Source organism: Hevea brasiliensis, chromosome 15 (genome assembly GCF_030052815.1).
Source record: "Hevea brasiliensis isolate MT/VB/25A 57/8 chromosome 15, ASM3005281v1, whole genome shotgun sequence".
Classification (NCBI taxonomy): domain Eukaryota; kingdom Viridiplantae; phylum Streptophyta; class Magnoliopsida; order Malpighiales; family Euphorbiaceae; genus Hevea; species Hevea brasiliensis.
Genome location: NC_079507.1, coordinates 618,452 through 633,434, shown reverse-complemented (window position 1 = coordinate 633,434; position 14,983 = coordinate 618,452). Strand labels below are relative to the sequence as shown.

General features: G+C 33.3%; 1 non-coding gene across 1 annotated transcript; it reads right to left on the bottom strand.

Moving 5' to 3' along the window:
* Positions 1-7,970: 7,970 nt before the first annotated feature.
* Positions 7,971-8,077, bottom strand: LOC131174289 (small nucleolar RNA R71). The gene has a single exon (XR_009144537.1). It is a non-coding gene; the product is annotated as a small nucleolar RNA R71 (small nucleolar RNA).
* Between the last annotated feature and the right edge of the window lie 6,906 nt (positions 8,078-14,983).

Here is a 14,983-nt window from a genome sequence, read left to right as displayed (position 1 = left end):
GAGTTGATTTTTACCATGGCATTGCATTCATTTAGATCACTTGCATTCATTTTGTGTTTGTCTGTCATTATTATCCAAATAATAAAAACCATCATTCATTTAACCCGAACCAACATATTTATTTCCAAAATAAATATTGCAAACATCATCTGTGAATTGAAATTTATAGACATTTCTAGTCAAACTAGTATAGAAATGATGTTCTTAAAAGCATCAGGTATATATAAAATATTATCCAAACACAAAACATGTCCTAACATATAAAAAGATTTAGATCCTATGGCTAAAGGTTCAACAGTTGAACCATTGCCAATCCGGACTCTAACATCTTGAGAACGTAAGCTGCTACATTTGCTAGTTCCTGCATATCATTAGAAATGTGAGAACTGGCACCAGTATCTAAAACCCAAGCTGTAGATGAACTATGAGTATCATCAGAATCTAAATAACAAGATATGGACATACCTTCTGAAGGTGTATCCTTCTTGTCCTTCAGAGAAGCAAGATACTCTGGGCAGTTCCTTTTCCAGTGCCTATCCTTCTGGCAGTGGAAACACTTTTCTTTGCCTCCATCAGCTTTAGTCTTCCCTTTCTGTTTAACTATTTTCTTAGAAGGACCAGGAATCTGAGGTTTCTTTTTCTTATTGCCCTTCTTCTTGTTGGACTTTTCAACAGAAGAAGATAGCATTGTAGTACCTGTAATTAGTGTAGGGCATTATAATTAGTGTAGGGCATTGTAGTACCTGTCCTAGAATTTCATGATGAGAATCGAATTCATGATTATCTTCATAATTATGAGAATTTTTCGCTGAAATTTGAAAAAAAGTGTCATCTAAGTGCACATATAAGCGATATCATTAAAGTTTTTATGTCACACCTTACCCCTCTGTAAGACATAACATGATCCCATAGTATACCTAATGAATTACCGTACTTCGCCTACCGATAACTCATTAAATATACTACAAGGGATTTTAAAATAATTTTCGTTAATTTTGAAAGTGGTGGGTAAATTTTTCATAAATATTAAAAACCTTTATTTGACACTAAGTCAGAAATCAAATTTTTAGGTAATTAAAATTTTTGCATTTTTTATAAAAATTTTGGCAGAGTGTCGGCTGTATTTTTGAGAAAACAGTTCTTCAAAACCTGTAAAGAAACACACTTCCAATATTTTTGCTCAATCATAACTCCATTTCAAATCATTTCTCAACACAATTCAATCTCAAAAATGTATAAATCAGTTGCATTAACTATCTCAATTCATTTTCAACCCAAACTCATCATAAAGGAAACCATACATAAATTCACACTCAAGAAGAAATTAAATAGTATATTCATTAAAGTACTAAAATTAATATTACAAATAATTTTCATTTCAATTACACACTAAAATAACATTACAAAAGTTTTTGTACAACTGCTCAAATAATTTACATACATATAATTACATGCATACATCCAAATCTATGTACAAAGGTATACTTATGATATACCCGGAGCTAGTCCCAATGTGTCTTCAAGGAAGCTTACTCAACTGCTCTATGTTCTTTTTACCTGCGATAGCATGCAAAGCTATCACTGAGTGGTGAACTCAGTGGTGCACAACTATAATTTAAAATGCTTAACATAAACATCCATTGACAAATCACAACTCAAATATTTCACAATTTCTTTTCACAATTTTTAAAGCTCATCTAACACAGATTTGATTAAACAATTTAATAAACACAGTGTTGCCAATCAATAATACAACTTAGGTTATGACACAAAATTTTCGAACAATGCCGTGTTGTACACCACGACAAGACAGACTCACCCCACTAATCGAAATCAATGAGGGAGGTGGCTAGCTAGCTAATGAGTATTCATCCAAACTCACCTCAGACTGGCAAGCTAGAGAGGGACGAATATAGTCAAACTCACCCCATAAATTGAGGAGGAATATAGTGATATTGCCATGCCAAGTGTGATTCAAAAATAATTTTAAATCACAATATTTAAATATTTCATACAAACCACAAATCACATTTTATCTCAAAATTTCTATTTACAACATAAGTAGCACACAAGTTTTAAAATAAAATTCCCAATGCCAAAACAATAAAAAATTATTCATAACTCTTATTCAATTAGCTTTTTAATAAAAACAATGAATTTAAAATTTTGTGCACAAACCTGATTTGAGTCGCCTCTAGGTTTTGACTCAATGTTCCTTATGCTTTTCAATATCCTTTTCAACTGAAACACACAATTTACAGTGTTTCAGTATCACATCTCATAATAATTCCTATATGTTGCCAATATAGTACATTTTACAATTCTCACAAGTTGGCATTTATTGCCAATTTTATTTCTAAGGCTTTATTGTATAGTAATGGTAAATTTCCAGATTTTGTATGCTAGATTTATCTAGCTAATTGTCTTATTTTCCTTGGTTTTTAGGTTCTGGTAAAAAAAGAAAATTTGTAGGTCTATGTCTTATTGAATTTTTGCCACTGATTTCAAGTCATTTTGAGTTGTATAGACCGAGATATGGTCAATTTACTAAAGCTAGATAGATTACATTTTTAATGCAAAGTTAGGTCAATTTTAGGTCAAATTCAATTATGGCAGATTTGGTACCCTAACTTGGGCAAGCATTTCGACTTAGTTCTGGTCATTTCTGGGTTTTAGTGTCTTCATAAGAGTTGTAGCTCTATGTCTAAGCTTTCCAAGGGTATAAATTTCAGGTCATTTGGACCTGTTTTGAATATGTTATGGCCAAAAGACTGACTACTGTTCATATAGTCAGATTTTAGGGTTACCAAGTTTGCAATTCTGGATTAGGTCAATTTTACGGGCAGTTTCTGGACAGAATTTCGGCAAGCTTTCTATATGAAAGTTGGCACATTTTATGTCTAGTTTCACCTCTAATTGGCCTCATACCAATTGGGATCACACATTTAGGGTTATAGGCTCAAATGCACACTGCCCTTAACACATTCCTCAAACACAAATCAAATACACATTCAACTTGTTCTACTTTAACTTCCCATACCTAATTCTAAATTTGTACCATACTATATTCATTCATCACATATTATTATGGTCAATTTGGGCAGAATACAAACATCCTCAATGTACAATTACAATCTTAATTCGCAAAGTCCCAAAATCAACATAAAATACATAAATATACCTACCAATTACATGGAATTTCTCATCTAAAATTTTACCATACACTTCCATCAATCACCAATACCATAATTTACCAATTTAATTCATGAAATCTCACACTCTTCTTAGTTCATCAAGGCTACCAAAGATCACCACTTCCTTCAAACCCCAAATCACATGCCCAATCACCACTTATACATGAAATTAGCTCACTAACATAACAAATTACTTTAATTAACACTAATTCTCATTAAATACCATCAAATTCATGTAAGAACAATTTACTTACCTTCCCTTTCCATGGCTGCCAAATTTGCTCACATCCAATACTCAATTAATTCCCCAAATTCCTTAACCCAATTACTTACCATAACATCAATTCCAAATTTACCTAAGCAAAAGGAAGAAATTGAACACTTGCACATGAAATCAATTCACTAAACCATCTAATTACCACAATCAATGTCATTACCCATCCAATTCATATTAAAATAAATTAAAACTCCTTAATTTCCATGGCTGCCAATTTCATGCTCTATCAAATACTCATCTTTTTCTTCAAATTTCTCAACACTTATACTCATCACAACCTTAAATTAAAGATTAATTAAGGAAGGAAGGGAAATTAGCACTAACCTTATTTTGAACTTTGTAAAACCTCACCCAAACTTCTTCTTTTTGCTACCTATGTGTTGCCCATGATGTGTAGACTAACTTTAATGAAGAACTCTTGAAGAAATGGTGGCTTGAAGATGGTGGATTGGCCATTGCATGTGGACGGCCATGGGAGAGTTGAGAGAGCAAGCTGGGTTTCGACAATGAAGAAGAAAAATGAAGAAGAAAGTGACTTAGTGGAGATGGCTATCCAAAGGCTTATATATGTGTCCCATAATATGAGTTACTGGAGCACTAACTTAGATTAAATGATTAATTTATCCAAAGTTTCCTAAATTGAAATTTTACCACCATTCTTTCTCTATTTACATTATGTACCTCATTTCTTATTTTAATGGCATTTTCAAAATTTAATACCATTTATTTTTAATGGACATTGAGGTTAAAAGTCAACTATAGGTGTCAAATAACAAAAATGCCCCTTCTCATGTTATATTTCTGATTTTTCGATAATACCGATTTTAATCATTGACCCGCTAATTTTTTTAATTTTCGTTTTCATCTGAACTGACTTACTAAATTTTCTTTGACATTTCCAATGTCAATTACACCTCATTAGACCTTTAATTAGGTTTCGAAAATATTTTTTGGGGTTCCTCGCGGTCCTGGGGTCTACAATTGCCTTCGCCGTAACTTTCCGCTGCGGTCACCCATCGCTGCGGTCACCCATCGCTGCGGTGCCGGCTCGTTTAACTTAGTTTCATTTTCTCTCTTTTATTTTTCCTTAATTTCTCTTGTATTTTCTTTTTATTTATTTCATCATTTTATGTCTGTTCACTATCACCGAAGTGTAGTTCTAGACATCCTGACTTGTCCGGACAGACATTAGGTCACCGGAGTAGCAGAATGTACGGACTACGTAAAGTGAGAGCGTTACAATTCTTCCCCTCTAAATAAAAATTTCGTCCTCGAAATTTACCTGATGTATCTGTTACTTCCTTGCTCCTTCATTTCTTTGTGTTGTTTCATCAATATCTAGGTTCGGCTCCTCTCTAACTTTCATGGCATACACTCATGGTGTCACCCTGACTTCGGGCCTTTCGACTGTCTCAGAAATAACCTTCTGTGAAATCTCAGTCATCTCTGCTCTGACTGTACCTCATTGGATACTGTGTCCCACCATTGATACACATCATCTTGGAGTAGAGACACAGCACCCTACAGTTACTTTCCTATTTACTTATCTTTCCATTCCACAACTTAACTTTAATTATTTCATTCCTCAGTCTTATCTTCCTCCTTGACTCGACTGTCGAGTCAAAATTTAGCACTGCTTATCACCCCTAAGAAATCCACTATACTTTAGTATTACTCTGATTTGGCCCTCTAACCATTCTAGTCAACCATTTTACTAATATTCGTAACATTTTCTTGTTACATTTAAACCAGCTATTCAAATTTTCACTTCCACAACTCTTTTTATCTATCAATATTCTATAACTTTAGAGTTTTAAATCCCGGGTTACGATTTTCAAACTCCCTTTCAATAATAAAATTCTGTCCTGGCTGAATTCTACCAAAACAGATGTTGCTTGCAATAATCCTCATCTTAGTGCATTATCGGGTAGTAAGTATCTCTACACAATAATCCTAAGTCAGTACTATAATCTGCAGCTTACAGTACAAACATTAAGAACATTACATAGTTACTATGATACACTCCAATAAATCAACTTTTCCTATATTTTATCCTTTCATTTCCACCAATATATTAAACTTATTCTGATTACAAAATCCATTAACAATTACTAGCAGTAACAACCTTGCCCTCATCTAGAGCAATTCCACTATTGTAACTTGCTTTTAGGTCCTTAATAAGTATATAATTTATTAATTTTATTCCCATCACATTTAATGTTTCTAGGGTATCTTTATGCTTAATTTAGTTGATTAAAGTATATTTATCTATTAGGCATATGTTTAGAGAGTTGTCAAAATAATTGTGTTAAATGGAGAAATTTGACTCTTGCTGTATTTTTCAGGGTTTTGGTGAAGTTCTGGAGCATAGAAGTGTGGAAGGAAGCTTGGAAAGGTCGAAGGATTGAGAAGCATTGTTGATACAAAATACACGGGTCGTGTAAGCACAACCAGAGACCCGTGTAACATTCTGCCAGAAGGAATCCAGAGAACCGAGGAAGAAACAAAGTACATGGGCCGTGTAATTTGACCCGTGTAAATCCTAGAGACGCGTGTAACTTTCTGTGCCAATGCGAGACATACCCATTTAGCTTTAGTAAGTTACACGGCCCTGGGCCGTGTAGTGATACACGGGCCATGTATCTGTCAACAGTCAGTTTCCTGATTTTGCTCCAGTTGCAGTTTTTGACAGAGACTCTAAAAACCTAACCCTAATCCATTTATTATAAATAGAAGAGGTAGCAGTCAACAAAAGGATCCAATTCAGACGCCTCCAAAACAATTCAGCAGCCTCTCCATTCTTTCTTTCGAGATTTCTTCAATTTTCTTCTTTATTTTTATCTTTCTGTAAGCCATGAACATTAGTGGCTAAGTTTTTAATTCAGTTCAAGGGATTCAAGTTCTTTTGCTTGATTTGTGAGATCAGGTTCTTAATTTAATTTATGTCTGTTTGAATATTTATTATTTTCTTATTTCATTGTCTTTAATCTATTGAATGATTTGCTAAAAAGGCCTATTAGTTAATTGTTTGATGAGATCAATTGCTAGTTCATCTTCATAATCCATAATTGTTGTGTAAGATTGAACATGAGTAGCAATTAGGTTTTATTGATTATGATCTCAGTTTTCGATAATAACTGAAGAAAACAATAGGGTGGATTAAATGATTTATGCTTCATAAATTGTTGTTCACCTTAACTACTTCCTTTTCTTAAAGCAGTTATTAATTTGATGAGGATTGCTTAATACCAACTCAATTAATAATTAGAGTCAATAAGAGTGCTGGGCTCGAATTGATGAGTATAGGGAAGTCAGGGGTTCACCTCGCTGTTTGGTAAATCTACGTTAAGTATTCAATAAGATATAATTGTATTTCTTTTGTCTATAATCAAATCAATGCATTGGAATGAGAATTACCTTGGACTGAAGTTTGTTTAAATTGAGATTTTCATATTTAGTTCTTGAATTTCTGATTTCTTCTGATTTTGTGTTACAAACCCCCCCTCCCCCCTCAACCTTTGTTTCTTTCGTTTTCCATTACACAAGTGCATAAAATTTAATAATTCAGTCTCTAAGGTTCGACCTGGATTTACCACTTACTACATAAAATATTTTATAGTTGGTAATTTCAGTTAATTTAATTTTTGGTGGATTCGACACCCATCAAGAATTTTGGCGCCGTTGCTGGGGACTAAAATTTATTGGAATTTGTGTTTTGTGTATTATGTTATTAATTTTGTTTCAGGTTTTTGAAAAAAAAAAATTTACGGTGTTACTATTCATTAAGAATTTTGGTTGAATTTGGAGGGCGGCCCATACCTATTTTGAAGGAAACGACGCTCTGATCAAGATTAATCAATCCATAGGATTCCTTGGCCCTAGCCTCTTGAGGCCAAATTCTATTGTTTTCTAGGGTTTTGAGGCATTCTTCTGTTTTTACTTTGATTTCTTTTTGTTTATGACAAGAATTTCTCAATCTGGTGAGTTGATCTTTGATCCAGAAGTAGAAAAAATAGCTAAATAGTTGAGAAAATTGGCTAAGCAGGCTAAGCAGATTCCGAGTACATCTGAAGGAGTCCAATTTCTAAGGGAGATAAGTTCGTATTCGAATTTAGATTCAAATTCTGAAAATGAAACCATGGCTGTTAGAACCTTGAAAGAGTTGGCTGCTCCTGATCTAAACCAACAGCCTTTGTGTCCAATACCCTGCTTTAAATGTTGCTTTTGAGTTGAAATATGGATTAATCCATTTGTTGCCTAAGTTTCATGGTCTTGCAGGTGAGGATCCACATAAGCATCTAAAAGAATTTCATGTTGTGTGTTCCAGCATGAAACCTCAAGGAGTTTCAAAGGATCAAATCAAGCTTCAAGCTTTCCCTTTCTCACTAGAAGGCGCAGCTAAGGATTGGTTATATTACCTCCCTTCCGGATCTGTCAACTCATGGAATGGGATGAAGCAGATATTTTTGGAGAAGTATTTTTCTGCTTCCCGTGCTACCAACATAAGAAAAGAAATTTGTGGCATCTAGCACTACAATGGACAGAGCTTGTATGAGTATTGGGAGCGATTTAAGAAGCTGTGTGCAAGCTGTCCCCATCATCAAATAAGTGAGCAGCTGTTGATTCAGTATTTCTATGAGGGACTTCTACCAATGAACTGCAGTATGATAGATGCTGCTAGTGGAGGAGCTTTGGTTAATAAGACAACAGAAGAGGCAAGGAGGCTGATTACTAACATGGCAGCAAATTCTCAGCAGTTTGGAATGAGAATGGATCACACACCTATGAAGGTTAATGAGGTAAGTACATCTAACTTTGAGAAACAAATTTCTGATTTAACTTCTTTGGTGAGGCAGTTTGCTGTAGGGAACATGCAAACTATCACACCATTGGTCACAAAGTATCTCCCGGTGTGCAAACAGTGGGGCTAAGAAGCCATATAATCAATCAAGCAATAAGCTGAGTACAATAACATAATCTATATAGCCATAGGCTATTAAAATCATAGTGTGGCATAATGAGCCATAAAACATAGTGTGGTGTGAAGCCATTTACAATACAACTGTCAGTACCTTATTGGCATGCCAACCTATCCAAACTAGTCAACTAGGCAAACTAGGGCATATTACAAGATTACATATTTAATTCTTTATTTTTAGAGTTTATACGTCATTATGCCTTTGACTGATCAATGAACATGTTGACCTTTTTATATATCATGGATAAATTGATTCTAGTATCAATATGTCACAATTTGCATTTCAATATGATGCCAATATAGTGCATTATACATTTCTCACAAGTTGGTATTTATTGCCAATTTATTTCTAGGCTTTATTGTATAGTATTGTCAATTTTTCAGTTTTGGTATGCTAGATTGATCTAGCTAAATGTCCTTTTTTCCTTAGTTTTTTAGCTTCTGGTCAAAGAAGCAAATTTATAGGTCTATGTCTTATTGAATTTTTGCCATTGATTTCATGTCATTCTGAGTTGTATAGACTAAGATATGGTCAATTTACTAAATCTGGACATATTGCATTTTTAATGCAAAGTTAGGTCAATTTTTGGTCAAATTCAATTCTGGCAGATTTGGTACCATAATTTAGGCAAGCAAATTGACTTGGTTCTAGTCATTTCTGGGCTTTGGTGTCTTCATAAGAGTTATAGCTCTATGTCTAATCTTTCCATTGATATAAATTTCAGGTCATTTGGACTTGTTTCGAGTGAGTTATGGTCAAATGAGTGACTACTGTTCATATGGTCAAATTTTGGACAGTTTTGATACCTCAACTTGTGCAAGCAATTTGACTTAATAAATGACATTTATGGGTTCTATAATCTTCACCAAAGTTGTAGCCCTATATCTAAGATTTCCATCGGTATAAATTTCAGGTCATTTGGACCTGTCTACAGGGAGTTATGGTCATTTGATTGACTACTATTCATATGGTCAAAAATTCTGGGTTCACTAATGGCAATCCGGATTTGGTCACTTATGAGGTCACTTTTTAGGTAGAATTTTAGCATAACTTCTACATGAAAATTGGTCCATTACAAGTCAAATTTGCCCTCCAATTGGCCTCACACCAATTGGGGCCGCACGTTTTTATTTATGGCTCAATTTATCTACTATTTTCAACACAACACAACCTGCACAATAATTTACACTTCCAATGTTTAATCCTCCTTCTCCCAAACTACAATACAATATTCATAGTACTTCTAATCTCATTCATCAAGTCTCAAATTAGTCAATTCCCAGCAGTATACATAAATCCCCAATATACAATATGTCACACCCTACTCCTCCGTAAGATGTAACATGATCCCGTAGTACACCTAATGAATTACCGTACTTCGCCTACCGGTAACCCATTAAATATACTACAAGGGATTTTAAAATCAACTTTCATGAAATTTAAATCATCGATTAAAATCTGGTGTTATAAAATTTTTTTCAAAATTTCGGCAAAGTGCCGACTGTATTTTGAGAAAACAGTTCTTCAAACCTGAAATGGAAAACACTCCCAATATGTTTTCTCAAATACAACTCCAATAAACTTCATTTCATCTCATAATTCAACCTCAATAATAAAATCATTTCATTTTAAAACCAACCTCATCATAAAAGAAACATTTCATTGATTACAAGACTCAAAAATTAATATTACAAAACTATACAGGTAAATGAAATCTCAAATTTACATTACAATAATTTACATTTAATTACATACCAAAATATTTTACAAGAGTTTTTATACAACTGCACAAATAATTTACATACATATTATTATATGCATACATCAAAACCTATGCACATGGGTATACCTATGATATACCTGGAGCTGATATGAATATGTCTTCAAAGAAGCTTACTCAACTGCTCTATACTCTTTTCACCTGCGACAGCATACAGAGCTATCATTGAGTGGTGAACTCAGTGGTGTACAACTATAATTTAAAACATAGTGCAATATACATTGACAAAATTATAACAATTAATTTGAAGTCTCGAAATTCAATAAAATTCCAAAAGTCAAAATCTTCGTTGTCAATAATATAAATCATTAGTTAAAATAACTTTGAGCAAGAAATTCAATTTATCAAATCACAACTGGACATTTAAAGTAATTCCAGCAATCATGGAAATAAAGATTAATTTCAACAAAATCAATTATACATAAATCATAATTGAAATCACAATTCTTTACTATTCAAAAACCATTCTTTATCTCACTAACTATGCAAGACTAATCCGCAAGGGGCATCTTCAGGGTGATTCTAACTCCCTATGGTTGGGGAGGTCGAATCGAATTCTAACTTCCTATGGTCGGAGAGGTTGAATCATCGTGCATCGTACACATCACAACAATGAAACTTCTGAAAGGGCCATAACATATAAACTTAGATCTAACCTCTAATAAGAGGAGAATCTAAGCCTGAGCACGTACCATGGTAATCAAAACAAAGCTAACTCCATTGTCTTCTCAACAAATGAGAGAGACGGGTAATAACCTAGTCAAGTATCTATAGTGAGATATAAAGTAATATTGTGAATCTCTTTGTCCTTTTTGTGAGCATAAATCACAACACAATTCAATTCAATGTCAATTCCAATATCCAATGATTTTTATGCTCATCACAATTCAAAATATATTCTATCACAATTTTCCAAAATATAATTTATTCAATCCACAACAATGCTTAATACTTGTTGAAATACCATTTCACAAAGCTAAATTCATACATAATATAACAATTTCAATAATCGTTGAATTAAATCCAATACTTGATAAACATAATACATAAGGAAAGTACGTCATTTAGTCATATGAAATTTTCAAAACAAAATCAATTAAAAACTAGTTGTGCATAAACCTCTAATGAGTTGCCTCTTGGCCTTGACTCAGTGGGTCTTTTCCCTTTCCAGTGTCTTTTCTAACTAAAACACACAATTCAAAGTGTTTCAGTACTTATTTAAATTGTTTCTAATAATAAGGTTCAATAATTAAATTTTACTAATACTATTCCTTTTATTAGTCAACCTATAATGTTGACCTTTAATACACACAAAGTGAATTAGTTTTAATGTCACTAATATGTTCCATTTTTCATTCCTACATGTTGATATATGTTGCAAATTTCATTTCAAAGCTTATTGCATTTTATTGCAATTATTCAGATTTCATGGCCAATGTTTACTGTCTATTAGATCAAGCTACAGTGTAAATTTAGCAGATTTGTCTTCATTAAATTGTTTCTCATTGTGTCTTCTTTAATTTGCTTTTTAAATCACTCCATTTGGAGTTGTATAGTTCAAGTTATGGTCAATTAACCATAACTAGGTCAAATCTAAATTTTAGTTTCCTTTTTAGGCATTTTCGGTTCTGAATTTACTAATTTATTTGGACTAATTTGTAATCACATTGAGGTCTAACATTCTTCATAAGTATTGTTGCCCTATGTCTTAGGGACAACAAAAAATTTTGCTTACCATTTTTCAAGTCTTATAGAATTCTTTATCGACAAATTGTTAACTTGGACTCAAAGGTCCTATATTGGCATGGTCCTCAATTAGGTCAATGATTTTGACCTTAAATTCTGACCTTATACATTTATAATTTGAGGAAGTTGTCTAAAACAATGTTTTAGGTCTCTTTCTTAGCTTTCCAGATTGGTATGGCTAATTTAAATTGGACACTTCTTGTGAGAGATATGCTTATTTGAATTTTCTGGATTTTATGGTCAATTGTACCAATTCCAGATTTTATATATCAATTTGATCAAACTAATTGACCTATTTCTCTAGGTTTTTGGGTTTTGGTCAAATTGCCAATATTGTAGATCTATGTCTTATTGAAATTTTGGGACTGATTTCATGTCATTTGGAGTTCTATGGGCCAAGTTATGACCATTTTACTATTGCTGATCAAGTTGCACTTATATTGTAAAGTTTAGGTCATTTTTAGGTCAAAGTCAATTCGGTCAGTTTTTGTAACCCAAAGTTTGGTGATCATTTTAACTTGGTAATTGGCATTTCTGGGCTTGGTGGTCTTCACCAAAGTTGTAGCCCTATGTCTAAGCTTTCCATCGGTATAAATTTCAGGTTATTTGGACCAATTTTGAGTGAGTTATGGCTAAAATACTGACAACTGTTCATATTGTCAAAATTCTGGGTTTTCATGTCATGCAATTCCGGATTTGGTCATTCTTTTAGGTCACTTCTAGGCAGAATTTGGGCAAGCTCTCTATATGAAAGTTGGTCCATATTGAGTCTAGTTTTACCTCCAATTGGCCTCATACCAATTGGGGTCACACAAATCAGATTATAAGCTCAATTGTATACTGCCCTTATACACTCCATTAAATACACAACCATTACACATCCTACTTGCTTCACCCTAACTTTCCTTACCAAATTTCTGGATTTATAAGACACTAATATCATTCATCATATCTCAACATGGTCATTTTGGACAGAATATACACATTTTCAATACACTTATTACAACTTTAATTCTCAAAGTTACATTCCACATACACATATACATGAAATCACTTACTTTTACTACGTACAATTTCAACCATTACTTCCATATACTGCCCTCAATCCATTAATACCATAATTCATCATTTGAATTCATGAAATCAAAAGTTAATGCATAAAATTCAAGGCTGCTGAAATTGGCTATATGCCAAGGCTTTCAAATATACTTTCCAAACCCCTAAATTCTAGTGCTCAATATACATACATGGGAAGTAAGTTGCTAATACATCAATTTAACCAAATCAATCCTAATTCCCATCAATTACATATAGGAAAAACTCAAGCAAACTCACCTCCCATGGCTGCCAAAAATGGACAGTCCCATAACTCAACCATTTCCTCCAATTTCTTCCATAAATCAACTCCTCTCAACACTAACATAAGCTTTAACAAAGAAAGGAAAGAAAATTGGACTTGTACCTCAAGTGGAACTTGTCAAAATCTCTCCCTTCTTACTTACAAAATGCTGTCCAAGGTGTGTACTCCAACTTTAATGAAGAAACTTAGTGTAAAAGAGGGCTAAATGTGGAGTGCATAAGGGTATAATGAGGTTTAGCCATGGTATTTTCATGGTGGATTGGTTTCAGCCAAGGGTTGAGAGGTTGAAGATGAGTTTAATTTCTGTCCACTAAGGCTTGTATATGGCCACTTCAGCATGGTTAGTGGAGCACTAACCTTGGTTATTAATTAATTAATCCCAAAGTTATTAAATTTTTAATTATACCACCATTCTTCCACTATTTACATTATTTACCTCATTTTTTTATTTTTTCATGACCTTTTCAAATTATAATATCACTTATTTTTAATGGACATTGAGGTCAAAAGATAACTCTAGGTGTCAAATGACCAAAATGCCCCTCTTAGGGTTGTATTCCCAATTTTTCGGTAACACCGATTTTTGTCGTTTTCTTGATTTTTCGTTTTTCTTTGTACTAATTCATTAATTTTTCTTTGATATTTCTAATGTCAATTACACCTCTATATGTGACACCCCTTACCCGTCTACAGTATATCCGAGTAAGATATATCACACGGTGTACCGGAACACTCTATTTTATCTTAATCATTTTTATTCTTCCTTAATTTATTCTTATCATAGTTTTGAATATAACTTGTGAAATATAATTCATTTAAGTCATTTATTGAAATTATAATTTATTTGAGGTTTCGAAAATTTTATAGAAAATCCGGCAGAGTACCGGCTAAAAATGGAGAAAACAGTTCTTTGGAACCTGTGAAAAACACTTCCAATAATCATATTCAATCATTCTCAAACTCCAATAATCATCAAAATCTCAATATTTTTCAACAACATTTCTCAATCATTCATTTCTCATGGTACTCATATATATAAGCAATAAATAAATACTCAAATTTTCCATTCATAACCACAATTTTCACTATTTACATTAACATCAAAATACATTACATAAATCTCAATTACACAAGAGAAAATAAAACTTAGTTACAAAATACCAAAATGAAACCTAGTGTCCTACCAATGCACTGAAGATGGTGAGGTGACACGGATACAATGCAGAGCTGCAGGAGGTCTCACCCAGTCTGTGGTCTACTGAGCTCTCGGTCAGTATCTCTAGAACCTACGCGTGGCAAAAGCAACGCGCTAAGCAATAATGCTTAGTGGTGCCAATAATAAAATAAAAAGAAATAACAAAAAATAAATATGTAGTGAATGTATTGATATCTCATTGCAAATAAATTTTCGTTGAGCATTTGTAGATTTACTTATTTTGTACTTGTTATATTCATTATTTCATTAAATTTATCCACTTTCATTTTTGGTTGCCCAAGTAACCTATACTGGATGACTGGACTGGATAAACGGGTAAACTGGCACTGGGTATCAAGTACCTCGAGCCGTCACACCATCGGTCACATATGTATCTCCCAGTGTGCAACAGAACAGCTAATAAGCTGTAATAACATCAGGCACAAGGCCAA